Source organism: Idiotropiscis lumnitzeri, unplaced genomic scaffold (assembly GCF_059441095.1).
Source record: "Idiotropiscis lumnitzeri isolate Australia: NSW breed Sydney's pygmy pipehorse unplaced genomic scaffold, RoL_Ilum_1.0 HiC_scaffold_27, whole genome shotgun sequence".
Classification (NCBI taxonomy): Eukaryota; Metazoa; Chordata; class Actinopteri; order Syngnathiformes; family Syngnathidae; genus Idiotropiscis; species Idiotropiscis lumnitzeri.
The window spans coordinates 2,225,299-2,240,237 of NW_028283565.1; positions in this window are offsets into that span (position 1 = coordinate 2,225,299).

Below are 14,939 nucleotides of genomic sequence, written 5' to 3' on the forward strand. Positions count from 1 at the left end.
TGGGCTCTGTCTGAGGTGGGATTCGAACCCACGCCTCCTGGGGTTGCAGCAACCTGAACGCAACGCCTTAGACCGCTCTGCCATCCTGGCAACTGGTACCTCTCTCTTGACTGTGTTTGCTTTGTTCATGCTTGGTACTTTCAATGGGCTCTGTCTGAGGCGGGATTCGAACCCACGCCTCCTGGGGAGTCTGCGACCTGAACGCAACGCCTTAGACCACTCTGCCATCCTGGCATCTGGTAATGCTCTCTTGAATGTGTTCTCTTTTTTCTTGCTTGGTACTATCAATGGGCTCTGTCTGAGGTGGGATTCGAACCCACGCCTCCTGGGGAGACTGCGACCTGAACGCAACGCCTTAGACCGCTCTGCCATCCTGGCAACTGGTAATGCTCTCTTGACTTTGTTTGCTTTGTTTTTGCTTGGTACTTTCAATGGGCTCTGTCTGAGGTGGGATCCGAACCCACGCCTCCTGGTGTGACTGCGACCTGAACGCAATGCCGTAGACCGCTCTGCCATCCTGGCAGCTGGTAATGCTCTCTTGACTGTGTTTTCTTTTTTCTTGCTCGGTACGTTCAATGGGCTCTGTCAGAGGCGGGATTCGAACCCACGCCTCCTGGGGAGACTGCGACCTGAACGCAACGCCTGAGACCGCTCTGCCATCCTGGCAACTGGTAATGCTCTCTTGACTGTGTTTGCTTTTTTCTTGCTTGGTACGTTCAATGGGCTCTGTCTGAGGCGGGATTCGAACCCACGCCTCCTGGGGAGACTGCGACCTGAACGCAACGCCTTAGACCGCTCTGCCATCCTGGCAACTGGTAATGCTCTCTTGACTTTGTTTGCTTTGTTATTGCTTGGTACTTTCAATGGGCTCTGTCTGAGGTGGGATTCGAAACCACGCCTCCTGGGGAGGCTGCGACCTGAACGCAACGCCTGAGACCGCTCTGCCATCCTGGCAATTGGTAATGCTCTCTTGACTGTGTTTGCTTTGTTATTGCTTGGTACTTTCAATGGGATCTGTCTGAGGTGGGATTAGAACCCACGCCTCCTGGGGAGACTGCGACCTGAACGCAACGCCTTCGACCGCTCTGCCATCCTGGCATCTGGTAATGCTCTCTTGACTTTGTTTGCTTTGTTATTACTTGGTACTTTCAATGGGCTCTGTCTGAGGTGGGATTCGAACCCATGCCTCCTGGGGAGACTGCGACCTGAACGCAACGCCTTAGACCGCTCTGCCATCCTGGCAACTGGTAATGCTCTCTTGACTGTGTTTGCTTTGTTATTGCTTCGTACTTTCAATGGGCTCTGTCTGAGGTGGGATTCGAATCCACGCCTCCTGGGGAGACTGCGACCTGAACGCAACGCCTTAGACCGCTCTGCCATCCTGGCAACTGGTAATGCTCTCTTGACTTTGTTTGCTTTGTAATTGCTTGGTACTTTCAATGGGCTCTGTCTGAGCCGGGATTCGAACCCACACCTCCTGGGGAGACTGCGACCTGAACGCAGCGTCTTTGACCACTCTGCCATCCTGGCACCTGGTAATGCTCTCTTGAATGTGTTTGCTTTGTTCTTGCTGGTACTTTCAATGGGCTCTGTCTGAAGTGGGATTCGAACCCACGTGTCCTGGGGAGACTGCGACCTGAACGCAACGCCTTAGACCGCTCTGCCATCCTGGCACCTGGTAATGCTCTCATCACTGTGTTTGCTTTGTTATTGCTTGGTACTTTCAATGGGCTCTGTCTGAGGTGGGATTCGAACCCACGCCTCCTGGGGAGACTGCGACCTGAACGCAACGCCTTAGACCGCTCTGCCATCCTGGCAACTGGTAATGCTCTCTTGACTGTGTTTGCTTTTTTCTTGCTTGGTACTATCAATGGGCTCTGTCTGAGGTGGGATTCGAACCCACGCCTCCTGGGGTTGCAGCAACCTGAACGCAACGCCTTAGACCGCTCTGCCATCCTGGCAACTGGTAATGCTCTCTTGACTGTGTTTGCTTTGTTATTGCTTCGTACTTTCAATGGGCTCTGTCTGAGGTGGGATTCGAATCCACGCCTCCTGGGGAGACTGCGACCTGAACGCAACGCCTTAGACCGCTCTGCCATCCTGGCAACTGGTAATTCTCTCTTGACTGTGTTTGCTTTTTTCTTGCTTGGTACTATCAATGGGCTCTGTCTGAGGTGGGATTCGAACCCACGCCTCCTGGGGTTACTGTGACCTGAACGCAACGCCTTAGACAACTCTGCCATCCTGGCAACTGGTACCTCTCTCTTGACTGTGTTTGCTTTGTTCTTGCTCGGTACTTTCAATGGGCTCTGTCTGAGGCGGGTTTCGAACCCACGCCTCCTGGGGAGACTGCGACCTGAACGCAACGCCTTAGACCGCTCTGCCATCCTGGCAGCTGGTAATGCTCTCTTGACTGTGTTTTCTTTTTTCTTGCTCGGTACGTTCAATGGGCTCTGTCAGAGGCGGGATTCGAACCCACGCCTCCTGGGGAGACTGCGACCTGAACGCAACGCCTGAGACCGCTCTGCCATCCTGGCAACTGGTAATGCTCTCTTGACTGTGTTTGCTTTTTTCTTGCTTGGTACGTTCAATGGGCTCTGTCTGAGGCGGGATTCGAACCCACGCCTCCTGGGGAGACTGCGACCTGAACGCAACGCCTTAGACCGCTCTGCCATCCTGGCAACTGGTAATGCTCTCTTGACTTTGTTTGCTTTGTTATTGCTTGGTACTTTCAATGGGCTCTGTCTGAGGTGGGATTCGAAACCACGCCTCCTGGGGAGGCTGCGACCTGAACGCAACGCCTGAGACCGCTCTGCCATCCTGGCAATTGGTAATGCTCTCTTGACTGTGTTTGCTTTGTTATTGCTTGGTACTTTCAATGGGATCTGTCTGAGGTGGGATTAGAACCCACGCCTCCTGGGGAGACTGCGACCTGAACGCAACGCCTTCGACCGCTCTGCCATCCTGGCATCTGGTAATGCTCTCTTGACTGTGTTTGCTTTGTTCTTGATTGGTACTTTCAATGGGCACTGTCTGAGGTGGGATTCGAAACCACGCCTCCTGGGGAGACTGCGACCTGAACGCAACGCCTTAGACCGCTCTGCCATCCTGGCATCTGGTAATGCTCTCTTGAATGTGTTTGCTTTGTTCTTGCTTGGTACTTTCAATGGGCACTGTCTGAGGTGGGATTCAACCCACGCCTCCTGGGGAGACTGCAACCTGAACGCAACGCCTTAGACCGCTCTGCCATCCTGGCATCTGGTAATGCTCTCTTGACTGTGTTTGCTTTGTTCTTGCTTGGTACTTTCAATACGCACTGTCTGAGGTGGGATTCGAACCCACGCCTCCTGGGGAGACTGCGACCTGAACGCAACGCCTTAGACCGCTCTGCCATCCTGGCAACTGGTAATGCTCTCTTGACTTTGTTTGCTTTGTTATTGCTTGGTACTTTCAATGGGCTCTGTCTGAGGTGGGATTCGAACCCACGCCTCCTGGGGAGACTGCGACCTGAACGCAACGCCTTAGACCGCTCTGCCATCCTGGCAACTGGTAATGCTCTCTTGACTGTGTTTGCTTTGTTATTGTTTGGTACTTTCAATGGGCTCTTTCTGAGGTGGGATTCGAACCCACGCCTCCTGGGGAGACTGCGACCTGAACACAACGCCTTAGACCGCTCTGCCATCCTGGCAACTGGTAATTCTCTCTTGACTGTGTTTGCTTTGTTATTGCTTGGTACTTTCAATGGGCTCTGTCTGAGGTGGGATTCGAACCCACGCCTCCTGGGGAGACTGCGACCTGAACGCAACGCCTTAGACCGCTCTGCCATCCTGGCAACTGGTAATGCTCTCTTGACTTTGTTTGCTTTGTTATTGCTTGGTACTTTCAATGGGCTCTGTCTGAGGTGGGATTCGAACCCACGCCTCCTGGGGAGACTGCGACCTGAACGCAACGCCTTAGACCGCTCTGCCATCCTGGCAGCTGGTAATGCTCTCTTGACTGTGTTTTCTTTTTTCTTGCTCGGTACGTTCAATGGGCTCTGTCAGAGGCGGGATTCGAACCCACGCCTCCTGGGGAGACTGCGACCTGAACGCAACGCCTTAGACCGCTCTGCCATCCTGGCAACTGGTAATGCTCTCTTGACTGTGTTTGCTTTTTTCTTGCTTGGTACGTTCAATGGGCTCTGTCTGAGGCGGGATTCGAACCCACGCCTCCTGGGGAGACTGTGACCTGAACGCAACGCCTTAGACCGCTCTGCCATCCTGGCAACTGGTAATGCTCTCTTGACTTTGTTTGCTTTGTTATTGCTTGGTACTTTCAATGGGCTCTGTCTGAGGTGGGATTCGAACCCACGCCTCCTGGGGAGACTGCGACCTGAACGCAACGCCTTAGACCGCTCTGCCATCCTGGCAACTGGTAATTCTCTCTTGACTGTGTTTGCTTTGTTATTGCTTGGTACTTTCAATGGGCTCTGTCTGAGGTGGGATTCGAACCCACGCCTCCTGGGGAGACTGCGACCTGAACGCAACGCCTTAGACCGCTCTGCCATCCTGGCAACTGGTAATGCTCTCTTGACTTTGTTTGCTTTGTTATTGCTTGGTACTTTCAATGGGCTCTGTCTGAGGTGGGATTCGAACCCACGCCTCCTGGGGAGACTGCGACCTGAACGCAACGCCTTAGACCGCTCTGCCATCCTGGCAACTGGTAATGCTCTCTTGACTGTGTTTGCTTTGTTATTGTTTGGTACTTTCAATGGGCTCTTTCTGAGGTGGGATTCGAACCCACGCCTCCTGGGGAGACTGCGACCTGAACACAACGCCTTAGACCGCTCTGCCATCCTGGCAACTGGTAATTCTCTCTTGACTGTGTTTGCTTTGTTATTGCTTGGTACTTTCAATGGGCTCTGTCTGAGGTGGGATTCGAACCCACGCCTCCTGGGGAGACTGCGACCTGAACGCAACGCCTTAGACCGCTCTGCCATCCTGGCAACTGGTAATGCTCTCTTGACTTTGTTTGCTTTGTTATTGCTTGGTACTTTCAATGGGCTCTGTCTGAGGTGGGATTCGAACCCACGCCTCCTGGGGAGACTGCGACCTGAACGCAACGCCTTAGACCGCTCTGCCATCCTGGCAACTGGTAATGCTCTCTTGACTGTGTTTGCTTTGTTATTGCTTGGTACTTTCAATGGGCTCTTTCTGAGGTGGGATTCGAACCCATGCCTCCTCGGGAGACTGCGACCTGAACGCAACGCCTTAGACCGCTCTGCCATCCTGGCAACAGGTAATTCTCTCTTGACTGTGTTTGCTTTTTTCTTGCTTGGTACTATCAATGGGCTCTGTCTGAGGTGGGATTCGAACCCACGCCTCCTGGGGTTGCAGCAACCTGAACGCAACGCCTTAGACCACTCTGCCATCCTGGCAACTGGTACCTCTCTCTTGACTGTGTTTCCTTTGTTCTTGGGATTCGAACCCACGCCTCCTGGGGAGACTGCGACCTGAACGCAACGCCTTAGACCGCTCTGCCATCCTGGCAACTGGTAATGCTCTCTTGACTTTGTTTGCTTTGTTATTGCTTGGTACTTTCAATGGGCTCTGTCTGAGGCGGGATTCGAACCCACGCCTCCTGGGAAGACTGCGACCTGAACGCAACGCCTTAGACCACTCTGCCATACTGGCATCTGGTAATGCTCTCTTGAATGTGTTTGCTTTGTTCTTGGGATTCGAACCCACGCCTCCTCGGGAGACTGCGACCTGAACGCAACGCCTTAGACCGCTCTGCCATCCTGGCAACTGGTAATGCTCTCTTGACTTTGTTTGCTTTGTTATTGCTTGGTACTTTCAATGGGCTCTGTCTGAGGTGGGATTCGAACCCACGCCTCCTGGGGAGACTGCGACCTGAACGCAACGCCTTAGACCGCTCTGCCATCCTGGCAACTGGTAATGCTCTCTTGACTGTGTTTGCTTTGTTATTGTTTGGTACTTTCAATGGGCTCTTTCTGAGGTGGGATTCGAACCCACGCCTCCTGGGGAGACTGCGACCTGAACACAACGCCTTAGACCGCTCTGCCATCCTGGCAACTGGTAATTCTCTCTTGACTGTGTTTGCTTTGTTATTGCTTGGTACTTTCAATGGGCTCTGTCTGAGGTGGGATTCGAACCCACGCCTCCTGGGGAGACTGCGACCTGAACGCAACGCCTTAGACCGCTCTGCCATCCTGGCAACTGGTAATGCTCTCTTGACTTTGTTTGCTTTGTTATTGCTTGGTACTTTCAATGGGCTCTGTCTGAGGTGGGATTCGAACCCACGCCTCCTGGGGAGACTGCGACCTGAACGCAACGCCTTAGACCGCTCTGCCATCCTGGCAACTGGTAATGCTCTCTTGACTGTGTTTGCTTTGTTATTGCTTGGTACTTTCAATGGGCTCTTTCTGAGGTGGGATTCGAACCCATGCCTCCTCGGGAGACTGCGACCTGAACGCAACGCCTTAGACCGCTCTGCCATCCTGGCAACAGGTAATTCTCTCTTGACTGTGTTTGCTTTTTTCTTGCTTGGTACTATCAATGGGCTCTGTCTGAGGTGGGATTCGAACCCACGCCTCCTGGGGTTGCAGCAACCTGAACGCAACGCCTTAGACCGCTCTGCCATCCTGGCAACTGGTACCTCTCTCTTGACTGTGTTTGCTTTGTTCATGCTTGGTACTTTCAATGGGCTCTGTCTGAGGCGGGATTCGAACCCACGCCTCCTGGGGAGTCTGCGACCTGAACGCAACGCCTTAGACCACTCTGCCATCCTGGCATCTGGTAATGCTCTCTTGAATGTGTTCTCTTTTTTCTTGCTTGGTACTATCAATGGGCTCTGTCTGAGGTGGGATTCGAACCCACGCCTCCTGGGGAGACTGCGACCTGAACGCAACGCCTTAGACCGCTCTGCCATCCTGGCAACTGGTAATGCTCTCTTGACTTTGTTTGCTTTGTTTTTGCTTGGTACTTTCAATGGGCTCTGTCTGAGGTGGGATCCGAACCCACGCCTCCTGGTGTGACTGCGACCTGAACGCAATGCCGTAGACCGCTCTGCCATCCTGGCAGCTGGTAATGCTCTCTTGACTGTGTTTTCTTTTTTCTTGCTCGGTACGTTCAATGGGCTCTGTCAGAGGCGGGATTCGAACCCACGCCTCCTGGGGAGACTGCGACCTGAACGCAACGCCTGAGACCGCTCTGCCATCCTGGCAACTGGTAATGCTCTCTTGACTGTGTTTGCTTTTTTCTTGCTTGGTACGTTCAATGGGCTCTGTCTGAGGCGGGATTCGAACCCACGCCTCCTGGGGAGACTGCGACCTGAACGCAACGCCTTAGACCGCTCTGCCATCCTGGCAACTGGTAATGCTCTCTTGACTTTGTTTGCTTTGTTATTGCTTGGTACTTTCAATGGGCTCTGTCTGAGGTGGGATTCGAAACCACGCCTCCTGGGGAGGCTGCGACCTGAACGCAACGCCTGAGACCGCTCTGCCATCCTGGCAATTGGTAATGCTCTCTTGACTGTGTTTGCTTTGTTATTGCTTGGTACTTTCAATGGGATCTGTCTGAGGTGGGATTAGAACCCACGCCTCCTGGGGAGACTGCGACCTGAACGCAACGCCTTCGACCGCTCTGCCATCCTGGCATCTGGTAATGCTCTCTTGACTTTGTTTGCTTTGTTATTACTTGGTACTTTCAATGGGCTCTGTCTGAGGTGGGATTCGAACCCATGCCTCCTGGGGAGACTGCGACCTGAACGCAACGCCTTAGACCGCTCTGCCATCCTGGCAACTGGTAATGCTCTCTTGACTGTGTTTGCTTTGTTATTGCTTCGTACTTTCAATGGGCTCTGTCTGAGGTGGGATTCGAATCCACGCCTCCTGGGGAGACTGCGACCTGAACGCAACGCCTTAGACCGCTCTGCCATCCTGGCAACTGGTAATGCTCTCTTGACTTTGTTTGCTTTGTAATTGCTTGGTACTTTCAATGGGCTCTGTCTGAGCCGGGATTCGAACCCACACCTCCTGGGGAGACTGCGACCTGAACGCAGCGTCTTTGACCACTCTGCCATCCTGGCACCTGGTAATGCTCTCTTGAATGTGTTTGCTTTGTTCTTGCTGGTACTTTCAATGGGCTCTGTCTGAAGTGGGATTCGAACCCACGTGTCCTGGGGAGACTGCGACCTGAACGCAACGCCTTAGACCGCTCTGCCATCCTGGCACCTGGTAATGCTCTCATCACTGTGTTTGCTTTGTTATTGCTTGGTACTTTCAATGGGCTCTGTCTGAGGTGGGATTCGAACCCACGCCTCCTGGGGAGACTGCGACCTGAACGCAACGCCTTAGACCGCTCTGCCATCCTGGCAACTGGTAATGCTCTCTTGACTGTGTTTGCTTTTTTCTTGCTTGGTACTATCAATGGGCTCTGTCTGAGGTGGGATTCGAACCCACGCCTCCTGGGGTTGCAGCAACCTGAACGCAACGCCTTAGACCGCTCTGCCATCCTGGCAACTGGTAATGCTCTCTTGACTGTGTTTGCTTTGTTATTGCTTCGTACTTTCAATGGGCTCTGTCTGAGGTGGGATTCGAATCCACGCCTCCTGGGGAGACTGCGACCTGAACGCAACGCCTTAGACCGCTCTGCCATCCTGGCAACTGGTAATTCTCTCTTGACTGTGTTTGCTTTTTTCTTGCTTGGTACTATCAATGGGCTCTGTCTGAGGTGGGATTCGAACCCACGCCTCCTGGGGTTACTGTGACCTGAACGCAACGCCTTAGACAACTCTGCCATCCTGGCAACTGGTACCTCTCTCTTGACTGTGTTTGCTTTGTTCTTGCTCGGTACTTTCAATGGGCTCTGTCTGAGGCGGGTTTCGAACCCACGCCTCCTGGGGAGACTGCGACCTGAACGCAACGCCTTAGACCGCTCTGCCATCCTGGCAGCTGGTAATGCTCTCTTGACTGTGTTTTCTTTTTTCTTGCTCGGTACGTTCAATGGGCTCTGTCAGAGGCGGGATTCGAACCCACGCCTCCTGGGGAGACTGCGACCTGAACGCAACGCCTGAGACCGCTCTGCCATCCTGGCAACTGGTAATGCTCTCTTGACTGTGTTTGCTTTTTTCTTGCTTGGTACGTTCAATGGGCTCTGTCTGAGGCGGGATTCGAACCCACGCCTCCTGGGGAGACTGCGACCTGAACGCAACGCCTTAGACCGCTCTGCCATCCTGGCAACTGGTAATGCTCTCTTGACTTTGTTTGCTTTGTTATTGCTTGGTACTTTCAATGGGCTCTGTCTGAGGTGGGATTCGAAACCACGCCTCCTGGGGAGGCTGCGACCTGAACGCAACGCCTGAGACCGCTCTGCCATCCTGGCAATTGGTAATGCTCTCTTGACTGTGTTTGCTTTGTTATTGCTTGGTACTTTCAATGGGATCTGTCTGAGGTGGGATTAGAACCCACGCCTCCTGGGGAGACTGCGACCTGAACGCAACGCCTTCGACCGCTCTGCCATCCTGGCATCTGGTAATGCTCTCTTGACTGTGTTTGCTTTGTTCTTGATTGGTACTTTCAATGGGCACTGTCTGAGGTGGGATTCGAAACCACGCCTCCTGGGGAGACTGCGACCTGAACGCAACGCCTTAGACCGCTCTGCCATCCTGGCATCTGGTAATGCTCTCTTGAATGTGTTTGCTTTGTTCTTGCTTGGTACTTTCAATGGGCACTGTCTGAGGTGGGATTCAACCCACGCCTCCTGGGGAGACTGCAACCTGAACGCAACGCCTTAGACCGCTCTGCCATCCTGGCATCTGGTAATGCTCTCTTGACTGTGTTTGCTTTGTTCTTGCTTGGTACTTTCAATACGCACTGTCTGAGGTGGGATTCGAACCCACGCCTCCTGGGGAGACTGCGACCTGAACGCAACGCCTTAGACCGCTCTGCCATCCTGGCAACTGGTAATGCTCTCTTGACTGTGTTTGCTTTATTATTGCTTGGTACTTTCAATGGGCACTGTCTGAGGCGGGATTCGAAACCACGCCTCCTGGGGAGACTGCGATCTGAACGCAACGCCTTAGACCGCTCTGCCATCCTGGCAGCTGGTAATGCTCTCTTGAATGTGTTTGCTTTGTTCTTGCTTGGTACTTTCAATGGGCAATGTCTGAGGCGGGATTCGAACCCACGCCTACTGGGGAGACTGCGATCTGAACGCAACGCCTTAGACCGCTCTGCCATCCTGGCAACTGATAATGCTCTCTTGACTTTGTTTGTTTTGTTATTGCTTGGTACTTTCAATGGGCTCTGTCTGAGGTGGGATTCGAACCCACGCCTCCTGGGGAGACTGCGACCTGAAAGCAACGCCTTAGACCGCTCTCCCATCCTGGCAACTGGTAATGCTCTCTTGACTGTGTTTGCTTTGTTATTGCTTGGTACTTTCAATGGGCTCTGTCTGAGGTGGGATTCGAACCCACGCCTCCTGGGGAGACTGCGACCTGAACGCAACGCCTTAGACCGCTCTGCCATCTTGGCAACTGGTAATTCTCTCTTGACTGTGTTTGCTTTTTTCTTGCTTGGTACTATCAATGGCCTCTGTCTGAGGTGGGATTCGAACCCACGCCTCCTGGGGTTACTGCGACCTGAACGCAACGCCTTAGACCGCTCTGCCATCCTGGCAACTGGTACCTCTCTCTTGACTGTGTTTGCTTTGTTCATGCTTGGTACTTTCAATGGGCTCTGTCTGAGGCGGGATTCGAACCCACGCCTCCTGGGGAGTCTGCGACCTGAACGCAACGCCTTAGACCACTCTGCCATCCTGGCATCTGGTAATGCTCTCTTGAATGTGTTCTCTTTTTTCTTGCTTGGTACTATCAATGGGCTCTGTCTGAGGTGGGATTCGAACCCACGCCTCCTGGGGAGACTGCGACCTGAACGCAACGCCTTAGACCGCTCTGCCATCCTGGCAACTGGTAATGCTCTCTTGACTTTGTTTGCTTTGTTTTTGCTTGGTACTTTCAATGGGCTCTGTCTGAGGTGGGATCCGAACCCACGCCTCCTGGTGTGACTGCGACCTGAACGCAACGCCGTAGACCGCTCTGCCATCCTGGCAACTGGTAATGCTCTCTTGACTTTGTTTGCTTTGTTATTGCTTGGTACTTTCAATGGGCTCTGTCTGAGGTGGGATTCGAACCCACGCCTCCTGGGGTGAATGCGACCTGAACGCGACGCCGTAGACCGCTCTGCCATCCTGGCACCTGTTAATGCTCTCATGACTGTGTTTGCTTTGTTCTTGCTTGGTACTTTCAAAGGGCTCTGTCTGAGGCGGGATTCGAACCCACGCCTCCTGGGGTGAATGCGACCTGAACGCGACGACTTAGACCGCTCTGCCATCCTGGCAGCTGGTAATGCTCTCTTGACTGTGTTTGCTTTGTTCTTGCTCAGTACTTTCAATGGGCTCTGTCTGAGGCGGGATTCGAACCCACGCCTCCTGGGGAGACTGCGACCTGAACGCAACGCCTTAGACCACTCTGCCATCCTGGCAGCTGGTAATGCTCTCTTGACTGTGTTTGCTTTTTTCTTGCTCGGTACGTTCAATGGGCTCTGTCAGAGGCGGGATTCGAACCCACGCCTCCTGGGGAGACTGCGACCTGAACGCAACGCCTTAGACCGCTCTGCCATCCTGGCAACTGGTAATGCTCTCTTGACTGTGTTTGCTTTTTTCTTGCTTGGTACGTTCAATGGGCTCTGTCTGAGGCGGGATTCGAACCCACGCCTCCTGGGGAGACTGCGACCTGAACGCAACGCCTTAGACCGCTCTGCCATCCTGGCAACTGGTAATGCTCTCTTGACTGTGTTTGCTTTTTTCTTGCTTGGTACTATCAATGGGCTCTGTCTGAGGTGGGATTCGAACCCACGCCTCCTGGGGTTGCAGCAACCTGAACGCAACGCCTTAGACCACTCTGCCATCCTGGCAACTGGTACCTCTCTCTTGACTGTGTTTCCTTTGTTCTTGGGATTCGAACCCACGCCTCCTGGGGAGACTGCGACCTGAACGCAACGCCTTAGACCGCTCTGCCATCCTGGCAACTGGTAATGCTCTCTTGACTTTGTTTGCTTTGTTATTGCTTGGTACTTTCAATGGGCTCTGTCTGAGGCGGGATTCGAACCCACGCCTCCTGGGAAGACTGCGACCTGAACGCAACGCCTTAGACCACTCTGCCATCCTGGCATCTGGTAATGCTCTCTTGAATGTGTTTGCTTTGTTCTTGGGATTCGAACCCACGCCTCCTCGGGAGACTGCGACCTGAACGCAACGCCTTAGACCGCTCTGCCATCCTGGCAACTGGTAATGCTCTCTTGACTTTGTTTGCTTTGTTATTGCTTGGTACTTTCAATGGGCTCTGTCTGAGGTGGGATTCGAACCCACGCCTCCTGGGGAGACTGCGACCTGAACGCAACGCCTTAGACCGCTCTGCCATCCTGGCAACTGGTAATGCTCTCTTGACTGTGTTTGCTTTGTTATTGTTTGGTACTTTCAATGGGCTCTTTCTGAGGTGGGATTCGAACCCACGCCTCCTGGGGAGACTGCGACCTGAACACAACGCCTTAGACCGCTCTGCCATCCTGGCAACTGGTAATTCTCTCTTGACTGTGTTTGCTTTGTTATTGCTTGGTACTTTCAATGGGCTCTGTCTGAGGTGGGATTCGAACCCACGCCTCCTGGGGAGACTGCGACCTGAACGCAACGCCTTAGACCGCTCTGCCATCCTGGCAACTGGTAATGCTCTCTTGACTTTGTTTGCTTTGTTATTGCTTGGTACTTTCAATGGGCTCTGTCTGAGGTGGGATTCGAACCCACGCCTCCTGGGGAGACTGCGACCTGAACGCAACGCCTTAGACCGCTCTGCCATCCTGGCAACTGGTAATGCTCTCTTGACTGTGTTTGCTTTGTTATTGCTTGGTACTTTCAATGGGCTCTTTCTGAGGTGGGATTCGAACCCATGCCTCCTCGGGAGACTGCGACCTGAACGCGACGCCTTAGACCGCTCTGCCATCCTGGCAACAGGTAATTCTCTCTTGACTGTGTTTGCTTTTTTCTTGCTTGGTACTATCAATGGGCTCTGTCTGAGGTGGGATTCGAACCCACGCCTCCTGGGGTTGCAGCAACCTGAACGCAACGCCTTAGACCGCTCTGCCATCCTGGCAACTGGTACCTCTCTCTTGACTGTGTTTCCTTTGTTCTTGGGATTCGAACCCACGCCTCCTGGGGAGACTGCGACCTGAACGCAACGCCTTAGACCGCTCTGCCATCCTGGCAACTGGTAATGCTCTCTTGACTTTGTTTGCTTTGTTATTGCTTGGTACTTTCAATGGGCTCTGTCTGAGGCGGGATTCGAACCCACGCCTCCTGGGAAGACTGCGACCTGAACGCAACGCCTTAGACCACTCTGCCATCCTGGCATCTGGTAATGCTCTCTTGAATGTGTTTGCTTTGTTCTTGGGATTCGAACCCACGCCTCCTCGGGAGACTGCGACCTGAACGCAACGCCTTAGACCGCTCTGCCATCCTGGCAACTGGTAATGCTCTCTTGACTTTGTTTGCTTTGTAATTGCTTGGTACTTTCAATGGGCTCTGTCTGAGCCGGGATTCGAACCCACACCTCCTGGGGAGACTGCGACCTGAACGCAGCGTCTTTGACCACTCTGCCATCCTGGCACCTGGTAATGCTCTCTTGAATGTGTTTGCTTTGTTCTTGCTGGTACTTTCAATGGGCTCTGTCTGAAGTGGGATTCGAACCCACGTGTCCTGGGGAGACTGCGACCTGAACGCAACGCCTTAGACCGCTCTGCCATCCTGGCACCTGGTAATGCTCTCATCACTGTGTTTGCTTTGTTATTGCTTGGTACTTTCAATGGGCTCTGTCTGAGGTGGGATTCGAACCCACGCCTCCTGGGGAGACTGCAACCTGAACGCAACGCCTTAGACCGCTCTGCCATCCTGGCAACTGGTAATGCTCTCTTGACTTTGTTTGCTTTGTTATTACTTGGTACTTTCAATGGGCTCTGTCTGAGGTGGGATTCGAACCCATGCCTCCTGGGGAGACTGCGACCTGAACGCAACGCCTTAGACCGCTCTGCCATCCTGGCAACTGGTAATGCTCTCTTGACTGTGTTTGCTTTGTTATTGCTTCGTACTTTCAATGGGCTCTGTCTGAGGTGGGATTCGAATCCACGCCTCCTGGGGAGACTGCGACCTGAACGCAACGCCTTAGACCGCTCTGCCATCCTGGCAACTGGTAATTCTCTCTTGACTGTGTTTGCTTTTTTCTTGCTTGGTACTATCAATGGGCTCTGTCTGAGGTGGGATTCGAACCCACGCCTCCTGGGGTTACTGTGACCTGAACGCAACGCCTTAGACAACTCTGCCATCCTGGCAACTGGTACCTCTCTCTTGACTGTGTTTGCTTTGTTCTTGCTCGGTACTTTCAATGGGCTCTGTCTGAGGCGGGTTTCGAACCCACGCCTCCTGGGGAGACTGCGACCTGAACGCAACGCCTTAGACCGCTCTGCCATCCTGGCAGCTGGTAATGCTCTCTTGACTGTGTTTTCTTTTTTCTTGCTCGGTACGTTCAATGGGCTCTGTCAGAGGCGGGATTCGAACCCACGCCTCCTGGGGAGACTGCGACCTGAACGCAACGCCTGAGACCGCTCTGCCATCCTGGCAACTGGTAATGCTCTCTTGACTGTGTTTGCTTTTTTCTTGCTTGGTACGTTCAATGGGCTCTGTCTGAGGCGGGATTCGAACCCACGCCTCCTGGGGAGACTGCGACCTGAACGCAACGCCTTAGACCGCTCTGCCATCCTGGCAACTGGTAATGCTCTCTTGACTTTGTTTGCTTTGTTATTGCTTGGTACTTTCAATGGGCTCTGTCTGAGG